This window comes from Panicum virgatum, chromosome 6K, assembly GCF_016808335.1.
Source record: "Panicum virgatum strain AP13 chromosome 6K, P.virgatum_v5, whole genome shotgun sequence".
In the NCBI taxonomy this organism is placed as follows: domain Eukaryota; kingdom Viridiplantae; phylum Streptophyta; class Magnoliopsida; order Poales; family Poaceae; genus Panicum; species Panicum virgatum.
The window spans coordinates 35,844,045-35,861,689 of NC_053141.1; the positions used below are offsets into that span (position 1 = coordinate 35,844,045).

The following is a 17,645-nucleotide window of genomic DNA, read 5'->3' on the forward strand; positions in this document are numbered from 1 at the left end:
GGTACTGTATTCCTGAGGAAAGAGATGGAATGGGAGACCGGATGTGGGAAGGAGTAGCCTCATCCGTGTCGATTAAGGACCGTTCCGTTGTCGGCTGTGCTGATCGGGGATCGAATTGTACTAACCGCATACCGGGAGTAGGAGGTAGTCGAAACCGGTAAGCCGAGTACTGCTTTACTTCGAAAGTACAGGAACCCGCACCCAACTCCTGGGGCTAGTCGAGTAGTCGCGGAGAATTGGGATGCATATGTTTACTTTTGGTGGTCTTACGTTGAGCTCGGCTGACCATATGTCGTTGGGCTGGTTCCTGTAGTTCGAGGCGGGGAGGGAAAAGGTTGGTGCGTGGGGTCCGACGGGGCCTTTACGTGCCGTGTTGGTTAGGTTCACCTTGCAAGGTTAAATCGGATCGATTCGTCGTGTCTTCGCAGTTATGAGAGCCTTGATCTCTTGGTCACATCGTAGAAAGGAAAATGAGTAGAATGAGAAGTGATGAAATGTAGGCTGATGACATCCAATTAATGTTTTGATTACCTTGATTGTTGTAGTTTCACCAATCATAGATGATTAGTAATTTTTTTGATAAAATGCGGCTAAAACATTGAAAGTAAGGATATACCTCTAGATGCTATTTCTGCAAAATAACCACCAGTCAAATGCCGTGCATGTCCAGGTATGTGGGCTATGTTATACCCACTGGTCGGGTAAGCCTTGCTGAGTATTAGAATACTCAGGGTTTGTTGCCACATTTATTATTACAGGACACCCGGACGTCGACTTCTGCCCCTGTTGTGTCAAGTTCATCCGCCGGGATGCAGAGGGGTGGCAGGTCGAGGAGAGACCCTTCCGGTTAGGGCATTGTCGGGTTGTACACTCGAGGGCTGAGAGATCAACCTCTCTGTTTTGTGCGGACCGGTCTGACCGGCCCGTAGGACCGGTCTGACCGGTGGCGTCGGCAGGAAGTGCCGACCGGTCCGACCGGATGGTGGAACCGGATCAGAACTGGTGGAAGCTAAAGTAGTTGTATGATCTTTTATATTCGAACTTCAGTCACAACTATTGTAAAGTATTGTAAATTATCTATGTATTTGAACTCGGTTTGTAAAACTTGTTGTTTCGTCTTCTTGGAGTTTATATTTTCAAGTATTATGCCGTGCTTGTACCATCTGCGCCCACCTTCGCGTCGGACTACCAGTGTTGTTTCGATCGGGTCGTGGGTTGAGAAAGGATCGCCAAATTATGCCGTTAAGCTAATACGCCCGATGTGTTCAAATGACAGCCATTACGCTTAATTAGAATTTTAATTTGGTGGTTCTGTCACAGTTATACTGAAGGCTGAAAGTATGACTGATAAAACTGAATGGGTCACTAAGATTCAAAGCATTGTTGATCCGAAAGGGCTTTCTGCAAAGAGACCAAACCCTGCAGAAGGTGGTGCCCCAGTGAAGCAAAGCCATTCAGATGGTTCTCTAGTATGTTGCAAGAACTTACATGTTTGTTTCTGTCAAAAGTATTTGTACATATGACTCTGCTTAGACGTTCTGCTTCTTTCTGCTTGTTTTCTTTCTTCCCATTGGAGAATAGCTTGTCACCAGGATTTTTGGAACCTCACTACAGAAAAAATGGATGAATCTAAAGGCTCTATTCATTGGAGCCACTCAGTTTGATTCATGGGAAAGAATTTGGAAAAGTTGGGCTCCGGGGAAATGTAAGTTCTTCATGTGGACTGTGGCGCATAATCGGTGTTGGACAGCAGATAGACTTGCTAAAAGGGGCCTTAACCAACCACCGAAATGCCCACTTTGTGATCAGGTTGGAGAAACAATTGATCACTTGTTGGTCTCTTGTGTTTTCACCCGGCAGTTTTGGTTCTGCATCCTGTAGCAGTTTGGGCTGCAAGCTATTGCGCCACAGTTGGATGATCACTGTTTTATTGACTGGTGGGCGGGAGTTAGCAGCAGGTTCTCTGGTCAGGTTCAAAAGGGAGTTAATTCCATCATTATCCTAGGATCTTGGTTAGTTTGGAAGCACCGTAACCATTGTGTGTTTGATGGGGGAACCCCTAGTTTATCCCGGGTCATGACAGCCTTTAGAGAAGAAGTCCAGCAGTGGTTTGTAGCAGGGGCTCGAGGAGTTTCCTATCTCCTTGCCCTAGCTCCTACCTCCTAGTTGCTCTGGGCAGGTGGTGTATGGTCTGGTCCTATAGGAGTCAGTTTGTGTAAGAGAGAATTTTGTTATTCTTAGGGTGTGTTACAAACCCTTTATCCCTGTAACCTTTTTGTTTTGGGAGGCTCTTTTCCTCCCTTTTATCTTCTTAATATATTGATGCGCAGCTCTCCTGCGCATTCGAGAAAAAAATGGATGAATTTATTTTCCATGTGCACTTCATTCTTGTTACTAATTTTGCATACTTGCATACACTATACTTCCAGGATACGATGCTTAAGAAGCCCGTAAACCCTGAAGAAGAGCTTAGATGGATATCTCAGGGAGTCCGTGGATATGTGGAAGCAGTCCTCAGCAATCTTGCAGCAAATGTCCCCAAGTTAAGACCACAATCTTTTCACCCTTTCTTGAACTCCCTTTTGCATCCTGCAATGTCTTACTAATCCAGATGAGCAGGCTGTTGTTCTTTGCCAAGTTGAGAAAGCAAAGGAAGATATGCTTAATCATTTATATACCTCCATAAGGTTGGTTCAGTCAAACATTTTTGTAGGTGTTTCATATTCAATATGTTGCTTCGATGAGAAAAAAATTATTACTTGCTCTTTGTATTATATTTTTGTCTAATTTGATCATCATGTAGTGAAACATACTCCTTTGTTCTTCTTTCATTATGCAAGCTATTAATACAATTTTTCTTAAGGTTGGGACTTGAGATCTTGATTCAGGTTTCACCGTTTCAGCCTTTTATAGGCTAGTTTCTGAGGTTCTGTTCATTGTATATCTACTTGGGTTAAACTTATTATATGGTCCTGCTAGTCTGCTACTGCATATGAATGTCTGTTATGAGATCTGCTAATACCAGTCGATTTGTTAGAACTACTTAAGCACATGAACATGACTAGGCAACATAACAGCTTTATTTGGATTTTTTTCTATATACGATTGCTGGATGATAAATGCAAATGCTTTGTCTGTTTTATTTGTCAGAGATCCTCATGGTCAATATTTACAGAGATTGTCCTCCACTATGAAAAACGTGCTAATACACTCGCAAAAAAAAAACAGAGATGGCAGACAATTACAACCTTTAACGTTTGAAATATGCTTTTACATGCCAAACTAACTAACCCACGTCTCTCATCTGTGGTTAGCACGCAAGGCGCAACCAAGATTGAAGAGTTAATCCACGAGGACCATAATGTGAAGCGCAAGCGTGAAAAATTCCAGTTGCAGTCATCCCTTCTTTCCAAGGTCACTCGCCTGCTCAGCTTACATGGTAGTCGGTTAGCCAATGCTAGTTGGTCAAACGATTCTGCAGGATCAGGTAAGTTAATTCCTTTACTAATTAACGTATATTTGTTGACTACTCAACGCGAGCTGCATGAAAATTGCTTCGAGAAATGTCACTCTGGAACTGTTTCCCTCGATACATCGCCAGCAGTAGCGTAGGGGGTTGGGGTCGGGGTTGGAAACCAGCGCTACTCCCTGTGCCAAGCTCAGTCTTGAGCGCCCTGGCAGCGGTGTCAGTAGGGGTGGTAAAGGTCTTAAAATTTGATTTAAATTATCTAAAGACTGAGCTCTAATTTTATACTATTTCGAGTTATGTTGCCCGTGGCGGCGAACCGAAAGTGCCACAGCCTCATGTTGGGAGCGGGAACGGCTGGCAGGACCGAGCAATGGCGGCGACCGTGGTTCTCGCTGCACTGGCGATTGGGGAGGGTGGGGATGAATCGATTTAGGAGTTGGGATGGCTAGGGGAACTTATCCACTCGTTGGTGGGCCTGTAAACATGAGCTTGGGAGACTAAATTTCAAAACACCGAATTTTTGGCCGGCAGCCCAAATAATGTACCGACCTACCAATAAAACAGAAATACCAGGTTTATCTGAAATCTATCAACGATAATGTAAACCCTCTGTCATGATTCCAGCAAGGAATAGATCGAATTACTACAGTGCACTCTGTTTATTTTTTTTCTAGAACTAGAACCACACATTTAAGTTGGGTAATTGCTGTTATGCCCCAAGATCTCGACCTTGTAATTATCAAAAAAATTGTACTGCCATGTGTGAATTTCCTTTTTATATACTGCAAAAATCAATAGTGTACTGCAAAGTTTGATAAGCTTCTTCCATGCACTTAATTGCCAATCCTTTCTACAGAGAGTACTCCCCGTCCAGGTGATGAATGGAAGTCCGCATTCGAAGCTGGATTCACCACTTCATCAGCAGGAGCAACCAGCCGCCGTGTGCCGAGTCGAGTGCCGCCACTGCCACCAAATGGTAGCTGATCAGGGATCCAAGGAGCACGTCTATTTGCTGCCTGTGCCCCTGAGCAGCTGATCTGAGTTTTCAGAAGAACAAGGTAACGACCAGTGAAGGTCCAAGATTGACTACAAGGCGTGTCAATAGGTTTGTGAATAACAAACCATAGTTAATAGAAGGATTTGTGTCTTCCCACTATATTATTGCTGTAGGTTCGATCCAGCGTCTCTCCGTAACCTTTGGCTGCTTTCTGTAGTAGCATTTTTCTAAAGAAAGGATTATTTTTCTAAAGAAAGGATATATGAAATTTTCCTTGTCTTAGTTTTTCCCATGTTGTCATCAGTCAAGTACACCTTCGTCCCATGCTATCTTGTGGACCGAAACCCATGTTGTTGAACCTAAACCAGTTAGTTTAGCATTAAAAGGAGCCTGGAACTTCGTACTCACCACTCCACTGGATTGAGTATGTACTATAGGGAGTGCACATCTGCATAAGAACAGTACAGGTAGTCTGCAGTAGATCAGGTGCTAGGTTTAGGTTATCGTACAACCAAACAATGTAGTACATAAACCAAAACATGAAAAAAAAATTAAAAGTATGAATAGATATATAAGAAGCAATGACTTATGTGCATGTAAAATTAAAGAAAAAACAAAAAAGAGAAATCAACACATAAATAGTTGCGGCAACTATCACACACTGATGCCCAAGTATTCATGTGCCGATCTCCTTTTCAATTCTCTTCTTATACAAGTTTGCTTTTCATGCTCAAATTTACATATACATAGATACTTGCATAGTTGCATCCTTTACCTATATATTGTTGTATTTTCTCATGCACTTATTTAGGTATACTACATGTTTGGTACTCCCTCCGTTCCAAAATATAGGTCGTCATATATTTTGCTATGTGTCTAGACATATGTTATATCTAGGTGTCTAGACATATGCTATATTTAGGTGCATAGCAATCACTATGAATCTAAAAAAGCCAAAACAACCTACATTTTGGAACGGAGGGAGTATCACCTAGCATGATAGCACCTTAACCCACCATAGCATGTTATCTATTCCCTCGCGCACATGAATAATATTTATTAATTCAATCACTTCTCAGCAAAGTTGTATATATTCTTTAGACTATCGGCATGTGTAAATTTAGTTTAAAGAAGTGTTTCACCACTCAAGATTCAAGAACAGGTATTGATGCGTATCAAACAATAATCAAGTAGAAGAAATGAAAAAAATAACGTTTCAAAAAAATGAAAAAAGATTTTTGTGCAAGGCAAATAGCAAATATCAAACAACAGCAGTAAGACATCTCAGTATAGACAATAACATTCATGGATGTGTCGTTATTATAAACTATGTATATGCAATCAGGATGTGCTGGTTTGTAGTGATGATGAGATGGAAAGCTAGGAGCTGTGTCATTTTTAGATGTGTTTGATAAGGAGTCAAAGGAGTGATGGGACAATCTATATAGAATATACTCCATACTCGAAAAGGAAGTCATTTTCAAAAAAAGGTTTGGGTCAAACACTGAGAATATAAATATGAATAATTTTTAAGTTGTTGAGTTTCAAAATACAAATACCATATGAATAGATTTGTCTTAAAAAATATTTTCATATAAATATAAATATATCACTTTGCGATAAATATTTTGACAAAAATAAGAAGTCAGTTAAATTTTGGAGACCGCATCCCTGTCCAAAATAATTTTCTTTTCGAGTACGGAGGGAGTACTCTACTGATGTGTCTGATCCACACATCAAGGTGCCCGGGCAAGCCATGCCTTCCACTTGCCATTTCCAACATAGGATCTGCAAGGAGGCCGGTAACAACTTGGATGGGACCAATGTCATCTATACCAATTAGGATGCACGTCATAAAATAATTTGGGTCATTGGGGCAACATAATAAATTAATAAATTGAAATAAAATAACATTCTACGTAATTAATATAGGGGGGAAATACATAGACTAGAGTGACAGGTATTTTTAGTTAATCAGCTGACATAGAAAATATAATTAGGTACCTACTTGCATCCCTAATCTTAATGGATGCTTCCGTCCTCTCGACCGCGGAAGTTGATCGAGATCAATGTTATACAGTCGTCTAGTCGAACCTAGTCGACATGGCACCGATAAGGCGACTAGTCGCGACTAGTCGTCGATCAGGTCGATTAGTCGACCCTAGTCGGTCCTAGTCGTCGCTATAGTCGTCCTATATATCCCACGACATATATGTACATGTATATGTACTTATATACTATATAGCAAGCAGCTATGTTGTACGGATACGGATACGAGTATCGGATACAATACGTATCGGATACGCGGATACGCTATTTCCAAAAAAACACTGATACGGGGATACGGCTAGGATATTTTTAAAACTAATAATTAGAAGGCATTCGTCCAGCACTTGATGGATTTGCATCACTAATTCATATATTTATATGTTCATTTGTGAAAAGATAGAAGTTCTAGGGACTAGAATGTGAGAAAATAGAAATTTCAGGGGTTAGAATGTGTTATAAACTCATATAGTCATATGCTCTATAATTACTAAAAAGAGAAAGGGGCAAATCAAAAATGAACCAAACCTTATCTGTTCCACCCTCCATGAATCGCTGCCAGTCGTCTCTCGTCTCTCTCCCTCTCAACCTTCTCTCCCGCCCTCCATGGCTCCCGGCCTCCCCAATCTCTCCGTTCTTCTCTCCCCCAAACCCCATCTCCCCCAAATCCCATCTGCTGCCATGGCGACGAGGCCAGAGGAGGCAGCCGCGCCCCCACCGACTGGCGCGCGACCGCGGAGCGCTCGTCGAGATCCCCGGCGCACCTGCTGCGGAGGTCGCCTCAGCACACCCGCACCCGCCGTTGCCCTGCCCGGCGCTCCCTCCCCGGCGGAGTTGAGGCGTTGGGCCGTATCCAATCTGGCCCAACCGCGTCCGGTACGCGTATCTGCGCCAGTACGTATCCAGTTTTTTGGGATACGGCCAGAAACGTATCCAACGCGTATCCATGGCATATCCGTATCTGATACGTATGAGATACGCCACATCCCTGGAGTATCCGTGCAACAGAGGCAAGCAGGAACACCACAATGATAGTCAGTTTGGTGACACTTACTTGTGAGATTTGATGTTTGAACTGTCCAGAACTCCATATTCTTGTGCGGTGCCTGCGTGGTGCAAGTTATATAGTTAACCTAACCCTAATGGCTAATGGGCCTAATTGAGCCCAGTATAGGCGGCGGGCTGGAGTGCTAGTCTGCTGGACATCTTTTGGTTTTGGCCTGATCGTCCAAGTAGCTAGTCTGACGGGCGACGATTAGTCGGACGATCAGACATCTGATCGACAAAAGCTAGTCGTTTCACTTATCGAAGCCAGCGGAGCGATAAGGTCGACTAATCGCGACTAATCGCGATTAGTCGGACGAGTGTATAACATGGATCGAGATGTGAGGACGCACTCTCCAGGCACAATCACCGAACAGTTTTGTGACGACATGTAGCTTGTGACGAGCTGCCCAATTTCCTCAGGCAAATGTTGAATGTTATTACTACTTATTAGTAATGTAGAAAGGTGTCGCTTCGATTGGGGTAGAGAGCAGCCTCAAAGAGTCAAAATGCTAATCATGTGAGTCATCTCTTTTCCTTGGCCTCATCCTCATAGGGGTGCACCGTTGCGCCAATGGGCTTGTTTGGAGAAATAGCCCAGAGCTATTTTGAGAGCTATTTTTTAGCCTATGCAAATAGCCCTCCATCCAAATTGTTATGAAGAAATTAGAATTAGTGATTAATTTCTATAATAGTTAATAAGATTAGTCATTATGCGATTACTTTTCATAAAAGGAACATCACGAAAGGGCTAATCCACGAAAGGACCAACTCCCCAAAGGGTCATACCGAAGGGGCATGTCCCTTCGGTCTTCCTTGATCTTGTATATAAACAGTAGTCTCTATCAATCAAGATAATCCAATCATTCCATTTACTTTCACTTCTAACACGTTATCAGCACACTCTTCCTTTAAGCGATAGAAGAGTTCCTCGGCAAGCTTCTGAACACGAGGAAAGAACAGATGGGAGAAGAAGCGAAGGCGCTTGCAGGCCAATTCGCATGCAGCACACTCGGCCAAGAAGATGATCGGAAGAACTGACGGCCTCTTGCCGGCGACAACGGTGGCACGTGCATCCACCAACGACGGCACAATCCCCTTCACAGCACGACAGTCAATACAATAGAGGCATGGGCTTAATTCCAGGCTCAATGGCATGAAGACACGAAGAAACAGAGGCCAAAGCCTAGGCCAAAACAGAAAAAAAAAAAAGAGAAGACTATCGGCTTTCTTCTCAGCCTGCCACTTCAATTTTATTTCTTCCTTCATCTTGGATTACTAATCCACGGCATGCAGGAATACTTTACTGCTGTAACCACCGGCGCTTGTTCTTCATTGCCACTCATGGCACAACAATGAGAGATCAAGAATAGAAGAAAGGAAGGTCACAAGAACAGCGGCTCCTGGTTGTTACCAGTGGCCGGCGGGCGGCGGCAGGCCATGGCTGGCGCACAAGGGGGAGGGGCGGAACCGAACCTGGGCCCTGGGCGCGGCGCTAGGCGCGGTGATGGCGGCGCTCTCCGGCGACGGCAACGGCGGCGCTGCAGCGTCGGCGTGCGGCGCAGCGGCGAAGGAGGCGGCGGCCGTGGCGCAAGGCGCAGCGGCGGCGCTCGAGCAAGAAGGCGGCGGCGCCCCATCGGGAAAAGGCGCATCACGCAGGGGACCCAGGGGCCCGCGGTGTTAGGCACGGGAGGGGCAACGACGCCGATTCACGCGATGGAGGCAATTTGCCTAAGCGCAAGATTAATAGATTTCGCTGCCGGCGTATAGCAGTGCCACGTCATCCACCCAAGGTAACTTTCCTTTTCTTTATTCATCCGTTCTCTGTGCCATTTAATGCCCATGGTCCCTCTGAACCAATAGAAACAGGAAGATCGCTAGTCACTCGCTCGAAGCCGGCATCCTGCAAATCGCTGCTCCGTTCTCTCTCCTCTCTTCTCGTTCCTCCACGTATGATTCCGCCGGCTAGTCGCCAGCCATAATACATGCTCTAACCGCCCTCCCTTTCTGACCGTATACAGGTCAACAAGGCCATGCCCAACCGAACCATATGGGCCGTCTGTCCAATTACAGGCGGGCGTGCCTAACCGGACCAACAGGCTAGCCGAGCACCCCATTCTCTCATGCAATTTCAAAATATAGGGTCTTCAAACTTATATTTGTTTGCATGTTTAAGATATCTAGTTCTGCATATTTATATTTAGGGTCCTAGATATTCTGTTTTTAGCCCCTATACTAGATACAACACTGCAAAAGATTGCATTTATAATTGGTGATATAATTGCTTGTTTTAGACTTTGTGTTTAAATAACTTATGATGCAAATTATTTACCTAGAGTAAATAGATAGTTTTTGAGATCTATAAGTCTTTAGAAATTGCATCATAAGATATTATATTGCGGAGATTTTACTGTTTAATATTTACATATATTTTCTGTGTCTATGATTTTATGTTTTAGTTGTGGACTCTGACAGAATTTGTATGGTAGAATCTTTACTCCTATACATTGTCTGCTTTTGAGACCAGAAAATTGTATATGTAAACATAAATAGTTTATCATTTTTTTTGGTTGGCAATTATTTTAATTGCAATAAAATCGGATCCTCTTAATTAAGTGATGCTTAATTAATAATAGTTGTATTTAAAGTAATGTTAGCCCAGTTTAGAAAGGCAAAATGACAGCCAAACCATTTTCGCTAGTAAGGCTAACATAAAGAGTGGAATTTTTGCTTTGATCCCTAAAGGATTTGTGCAAATTATGCCACTATCCAACTATAGCACTATGTGCTTAGTACATTTTTTGTTTTGTTTTAGTTTTAGTTTCTAACTTAAACAATACCAATACGGTAAAGAACTTTGTTAACCTTGTTAATTTGGTAATTTTTCCATAAATTGCATTTAACAAAGATTGGTCCTCTTAATTAAACATTTTTAATTAATGATGGATTATGTAAAATTATTATGTCCATATCTTGGATACATTTGGGATCCTCACACAAGTAATGGAGTCCTAGGCATTGGCTGCGCTTAATTCATATTGAGTTATTCAGCCTAAGCGATTATTCGCCCATTGCTGAGAGGTCTACAACTCTACATCATGTTTATTTAAACTTGATGATTAACTACGTTGTGTTCTCCCAAATAAGCGTTTTGAAAATATACGAATGGTACACTTTATGTTAATTACCATCATTCATTATTAAAAGTTACACACAGGTAGTAGAAGTCTTAGACATTGGCTGCGGTATATTCATGTAAATATATCAGCTCAGAGACTGTGCCTATAGCAGCAATTTATTTGCCTACTACTGAGAGGTCTACTCTATGTCTCGGACATAGAGATTATCTACTATGTGTGTGCCATATTAATAATAATTGTCTGCGAGGTCTACACACCTTGTGAACCTCTAATTATTGTGAGGTTTAACATTTTGTTGACTACCTCCAACTATCCAAAACAAAGTGAAGATATGGATTCCCCTAAATTTTGCATTGGAGATTACAACATCACCATATAATTTTTAATTTACCTTAGTTGTAAATTAATTAAATTAGTGGGTTGTCACATGTGTGATATTGACTTCAGAGAAGTTTGATGGACTCGCTATAGATGGAATCATTATCCCCCATAGACAATGGAAAATAGCATTGATTTTATCCCATTGACTAAGGGAAGAATTTGATGAACCTCAATTAGGGGGTTTGTTATATTGATGTTGTAATACTTATTGTCAATGCATAAGTATTGTAGGTATCATATTGATAAATTTGATACTTGATAATATTTATGGATTTCTATATATTAGATGAGAATTTCATTGAATTCTTGTCATATATAAATATAGATAGTTCGGGAATCATTCTAATATGGGAATGGTATGTGCCTAGTGGACATTTTTTATTACCACAAACTCTATAACTGGGGAAGCAAAATGTTGCTGGTTCTTATGACAAGAAGAGGGAATATTTTGGCATCTAGGTACTGAGATAAGTCTCATTTTGATTGTATTATGCATATAATTATTCCAGTACAAGATGTTGCGTATAAGATAATTTTTCACACTATTGATGCATTCCAGACTTGGAATCATCAACTTGTCCATCCTATGGGATTAGGTGAAAAATTATCAGCAATTCTATTGTTATATTTTTCCAAAAGTGTGGTTACGACAAGTGCCACAGTGAAACAGATTTTAAGACCCTCTTACTTAAAATCATATTTCAGTGTCTAAGATTCCTTGATCGTATTCAAGAGAATATGTTTGAGTCTGATACAAACATTGTATGGACAGTTCAGACATTTCATGGTTGTAAAGATTCATCTATAAAATGATCTAGATTGTGTGAAGTATCCACACTCAGTCATGCATTTGGTATATAATGCCTCAAGCTTTGAGCTCATTATTCTGAACACTACTGAATTTATATGCCTTAATAAAATGATTGTTTTGGCTTTAGATTTCAGTTAAATATCCAAAGAGATAAATGGAATCTATACGAAAGACATCAAAATAATAGAGAACCATTGTCAGGTAGATTTACACACTCCTGACTTAAGATTAACTGCATATCCCCTATATGCATTTAGTATATGGGAATCCATGAAGATTTCCTATTTGCGTAAGATTGGGTTACGTTGTATACGTACCAATCTCACCACCACAGAATACATTGATGGGTACACATAGAAAATTTGGGATCAACATAATATTTCAATCTCCGTCAATCGTTAAGTATATAGAGCCTCTCAAGGAGGACCTATTTACGGCTCGTATGCTGGGTTTATTTTAATAACGAGCATTTCCAGGCATTAGGCATTAGGGGGAGATTTGAAGTACCATATATAATGCCAGAAAAATATTGAAATGCTTAGGGCATTTCAAGCTCAGGACGTACTAAATGAACTGAATTTTGAGTTCAAAGAACTATTATTTGCAAAATATTGCAAATAGACTGCCAAATGCATTTACTGATTACTAAGGTATCTTTTAAATTTGTTAATTCTTTGCAAGTATGCGTCAGAAAGAATGGAGGTACCAAATAAATTCACTCAACTCCCAATTGTAAATAAGAGAGGGAGAAGTATGACAATAAGGCAGGATTATTCATTGCTAGCAATAGAAGATTTTCCTTCTAAGATAGTAAATGCAGGTCAATCTATGGTTGGCAACACCTTGTGGGTAAATATTGGTTATTACCCGGTGGATGAATGTCATCCACAAACCTAGCTCAGAGGTGCACCTAAATATTGATGCTAGGATATCGGAAAGCCATGACTCGTTTCAGGAAGTCGTGATGAGTCGTTAATGGTATTTTTGAGTCTTGATAGACTGGAGAATTATATGAAATAAAGGCTACACGTGTCGACACATATTTCTCTAAATAAATTGTATACAACATTACAAGTCATCCAATTAATAAGACCATGGCAGAGTGTTATTGAACACTCTTATTAGAACTTGTTGAATGAAGTAGTACATATAGAGATAGTCTTGCTCACCAAGAAAGATATGGTTTAGCCTATGGAGCTAACATCTCAAGGTATCTTTACTGTGGGATACATAAGTGTTTTCATCCGAAAATGGATTGAGAACAATATGGTGGTGAGATACAAAGCAAGACTAGTAGCATAAGGGGTTTACGCGAAGCCCAGCCACTAAGTTTTAGTGCAAATTATTCTCCTAAATAATTGTTAAAAATTTTCAGTACTATCTTTTGATTGGAAGTATAAAAGCATCTATCTTTGTAGTTGATAGTTGATAGATGTAGTGATTGCATATATTTATATGATCACTTGGTTTGATATATTTGTGAAACTTCCGGGAAGGAATTCATATACCCAACCCTCATACATAAAATCGCAACATATATTGTGTATTGCTTAAATCAATATATGGCTTAAAGCAGTTAAGTCGAATTTGGTACAATCGACTTTGTGTGTATTCCTTAAACTTAATGGATACAAGGTTGATTAGACGTGGGTGTTGATTTTTGATGTCCTTGACTAGACTTCATAGTCTTATATGGTGGTTAATAAATTTGACACCATTAGTAATGAACACACATTGACTAGACTTCATAGTCTTATATGGAGTTTAAGATGGAAGATACAGACTAAACTAATACTTTATTTTGTGTTTATGATCTAAGCATCTTCTCTCAAGATTTTGTACAAAACTTTTATATCCAGATCATATGAATGATTCAATATGAAGGTATCCTATGGTTGTTCTATCTCTAGAAAGAGAAAGATTATTGTATACCATAGTGATTGAGATGAGATAATAGAACATATAGTTCATTATCTCCGTGCTATTGATATGCTGATATATCTTGCAAATATTTATCTTTTGATTGGAAGTATAAAAGCATCTATCTTTGTAGTTGATAGTTAGATGTAGTGATTGCATATATTTATATGATCACTTGGTTGATATATTTGTGAAACTTCGGGAAGGAATTCATATACCCAACCCTCATACATAAAAGTAATGAACACACATTGACTAGACTTCATAGTCTTATATGGAGTTTAAGATGGAAGATACAGACTAAACTAATACTTTATTTTGTGTTTATGATCTAAGCATCTTCTCTCAAGATTTTGTACCAAAACTTTATATCCAGATCATATTGAATGATTCAATATGAAGGTATCCTATGGTTGTTCTATCTCTAGAAAAGAGAAAGATTATTGTATACCATAGTGATTGAGATGAGATAATAGAACATATAGTTCATTATCTCCGTGCTATTGATATGCTGATATATCTTGCAAATATTCCCTGTCGGATATTATTTTTGCAAAGATTTGCTATATAGTAGCAGCACTAATCCAACCAAATGTTGGTAGATTGGAACTAAGAGTATCTTTTGATATCTCAAATAGCACATGTGATCTTGGTATAATCCATGACCCGATTATTTGGATATAATGATTCCGGTTATCTCTAAGATCCCAAAATCCAGGTTATTGGAAGGCTTAATGCACACATGGAAAGACCATTTTGTGAAAGTCTTTAACTAGAAATTTAATGGTCAATTCCACTAATCATTCTGATATTTTATTGCATAAGGCTTCACATGAATGTGTATAGCTTGACAAAATGATATATCACATATTGAAGTTATGTGGTGTTGATTCTATTGAATCAATAGTCATTACCTATAAAGGTAATGCAACTTGTGTTGTGTAGATGAAGACAAGTTACACTTAGTGTAATATTTTTGCACTAAGATGGTTCTGTTCCATAAGTAATATGGACATACGAACACTTGCAAACTAAGTAATGTGATAATCTCATTGAGATATTCACATAGTCTACCATACTCCACATTTCTTATGTGTTGAGTGCATTGGTATGAATTTACTTTGAGATTTGCAAGTATCAGGGGGAGAGTCTCTCTGAATAGTAACTTGTTGCAAACATCATATTGCACTCTTTTCTTTCTATGAGTTTTTCCCTTGAGGTTTCTCATATAAAGTTTTTAATGAGGCAATATTAACACAAGGTCATGTCATATCATCCATTTTTCCCATGAGATTTTTGGTGGATGATACTCGGACATAACATGCATTGCACTCTTTTCTTTATGTGAGTTTTTTTCTTTAAGGTTTCTCATATAAAGTTTCTTGATGAGGCAATGACAGCGCAAAGGTATATGCTGTGTCATCTATTTTTCCACAGGGATTTTTGGAAGATGATATTTGAAGCATACTGACCATAAAGTCAAAGTGTTATTAGACTAAGACTTGGGTTTGTCTCAAGAGTCTACTAACATTGATAATTGTATATTATGGTGTTTCTTCTTATTTTCCCAATGGGTTTGAAGGAGTTTTGCCTAGTATACCGGAATTAGTTTGGTTTTTTCCCACGGGGTTTTCCAAATATTCTCGTGAAAGGTTTTTTAGGGAGTTATATATATCGCATCTCCTAATTTTTTCCATAGAGTTTTCAAGGAGTTACTCAATTGATTACAAGACCACAACAAGATCAAATTGATTACAAGACCACAAAGAAGAAGAAAATTGATCAAGGGGGAGTGTTATGAAGAAATTAGAATTAATGATCAATTTCTATAATAGTTAATAAGATTATTCATTAGACGGTTATCTTTCATGAAAGGACCATCACGAAAGGGTCGATCCATGAAAAGGCCAACTCCCGAAGGGGCTACACCGAAGGGGCATGTCCTTTGGTCTCTCTTAGTCTTGTTTGGATCCTTATGCTATTTTAGCTTTAATGCACTTTTCTAATCATTGAAATCCCCTACAACCGGATCTAACGAAATGTGACCCGCCGTAGCCCTTGGTGTGGCCGGCCTGCTGTGCAGAAGTCTGATCTGACTCTTGGCCTAGGCACGCTCCCAGGTCCCAGCTCCAGCTTTGTGCCTGTTCTGAAGCAGAGCAAGATGGGCATGGGAGCTCAGCCATCTGCGCCGCTCCTGCTCTTCTCCCTGGGACTGGTGCTCCTCTGCGGCCTGCTATACTTATAATGAATTAAAGCATGCAATTCCATACACATATAATTCAAACATGTACATATATTATTCAAACAGAATGATGGCACCACCGATGAAAAGGCCGTTGTTAGCTCCGCCGTGGGCAGGCCATGACGGCAGGACGTCGTCTTGTCCACCGCGGCCGCCTGCCGGCGAGGATGAAGCGCCGAAGTTCAGGTGGCGGGCGCTCAGTAGACCTCGAGCCGCCCAGCCGGCCCCTCGCCCCGCACGCTGGTTCGGCACACGCAGAGAGCGCGGTGCGCGAGGGGGATGGGGACCGGACACACGCCTGCGGCCAGGTGCTTCGTCGTTGTCGCCTCGGAGGTAGGCGCCATACTCAGGAACCCCTCGTCTTCCTGCTGTGCCTGTGAGTTGAGGTCCAGAGGATTGACGCCGGCTGATGCCATGGCTTCCGGGAAGAAGAAATTGAAGCCGCCCCTCTCCATGGAGGACAAATCAAAGGGGATTCGCGTGGATGAGGAGGCGGCGACGGCGTCTTGGGGCCGGATCCGCGACTGGGAGGCGGCGGCGCCGTGAGTGAGGTGGTCGGCGTTGGACTCGGCGGCGGTGCCGGTCAAGACCCAGCGGCGGCGCTCTCAAGGGCAGGCGCGCGCGGATGGGGCATGCGCCGCGGGGCTGGGAGGGAGGCGCGGATGAGGGGAAGGGGCAGGACGGCGGTGCGCGCGGCGCGCTAGAGGGAGGCGCGGGGCCGCGCTGGGGCGAGGCGCGCGTCCGCCCGTGGAGGCGTGGGGGATCCCGTGCGGGGGGGGATAAGGGGGGGCCCACATGCAGGTAGCTCAAATAGCATCAGGGATTTTTTTTTGAGGTGGCTCCCCGTTTAGCTCCTATTGGACTATTTGGCCTATTTGGATGTGGAAAAAAAACACATATATATATATATCCAAACAGAGCCAATGTTACAGGAGTCACGCGCGCTTTGCTAAGGGGCCGTTTAGTTCCCAAACAAAAAATTTTTGGGTGTCACGTCAACGGTTTGACCAGATGTCGGAAGGGTTTTTCGGACACTAATTAAAAAACTAATTTCAGAACTCACTTGGAAACCGCGAGACGAATTTTTTGAGGCATTTGACCGCATCATTAGCACATGTGGGTCACTGTAGCACTTATGTCTAATCATGCACTAATTAGGCTCAAAAGATTGGTCTCGTCGTGTACATCCAAACTGTGTAATTAGTTTTGTTATTTAATTATATTTAGTGCTCCATGTATGTGTCCAAAGAGAAAGTCACAAATTTCGAGATGAAAATTTTTTGGAACTAAAAAGCTCCTAATTTGTTCTTCCCGCTGCCTCCTGCTACTTCTCTCGAGTCTCGCCGCCGCCGGACGGCAACGCTGCTCCTACCCGTTGCGCTGCAGGGTGCTTCCTCTCTTCTCGTGCAACTCTAATGAAGTGAAATTGCTTCATCTCTATTTAATTTTTGGTTCCAACAGTAAGATTGGATTCAATTGAATATACTCTAATATTTATTCCAATCGAACAATTAATTCCAATGGTTAGGTTGGATGCAAAAAATTTAAATAACAAATTTTAGAATTCATTCCATTGCAATAAATTTTTACATTTG

At 41.3% G+C, this 17,645-nt stretch overlaps 3 long non-coding RNA genes across 3 annotated transcripts; 1 reads left to right on the forward strand and 2 right to left on the reverse strand.

The window, feature by feature from the left end:
- Positions 1-1,331: 1,331 nt before the first annotated feature.
- Positions 1,332-3,481, forward strand: LOC120712378. The gene is made up of 3 exons (XR_005690866.1): positions 1,332-1,469; positions 2,430-2,687; positions 3,315-3,481. It is a non-coding gene; the product is annotated as an uncharacterized LOC120712378 (long non-coding RNA).
- A 749-nt stretch (positions 3,482-4,230) lies between these two features.
- Positions 4,231-9,269, reverse strand: LOC120712377. Its single transcript, XR_005690865.1, has 2 exons — positions 9,033-9,269; positions 4,231-4,914 (listed from the first exon to the last, which is right to left on the reverse strand). It is a non-coding gene; the product is annotated as an uncharacterized LOC120712377 (long non-coding RNA).
- Positions 9,270-15,586: 6,317 nt separating this feature from the next.
- LOC120712379 lies at positions 15,587-16,759 on the reverse strand. Its single transcript, XR_005690867.1, has 2 exons — positions 16,131-16,759; positions 15,587-16,038 (listed from the first exon to the last, which is right to left on the reverse strand). It is a non-coding gene; the product is annotated as an uncharacterized LOC120712379 (long non-coding RNA).
- Positions 16,760-17,645: the final 886 nt, after the last annotated feature.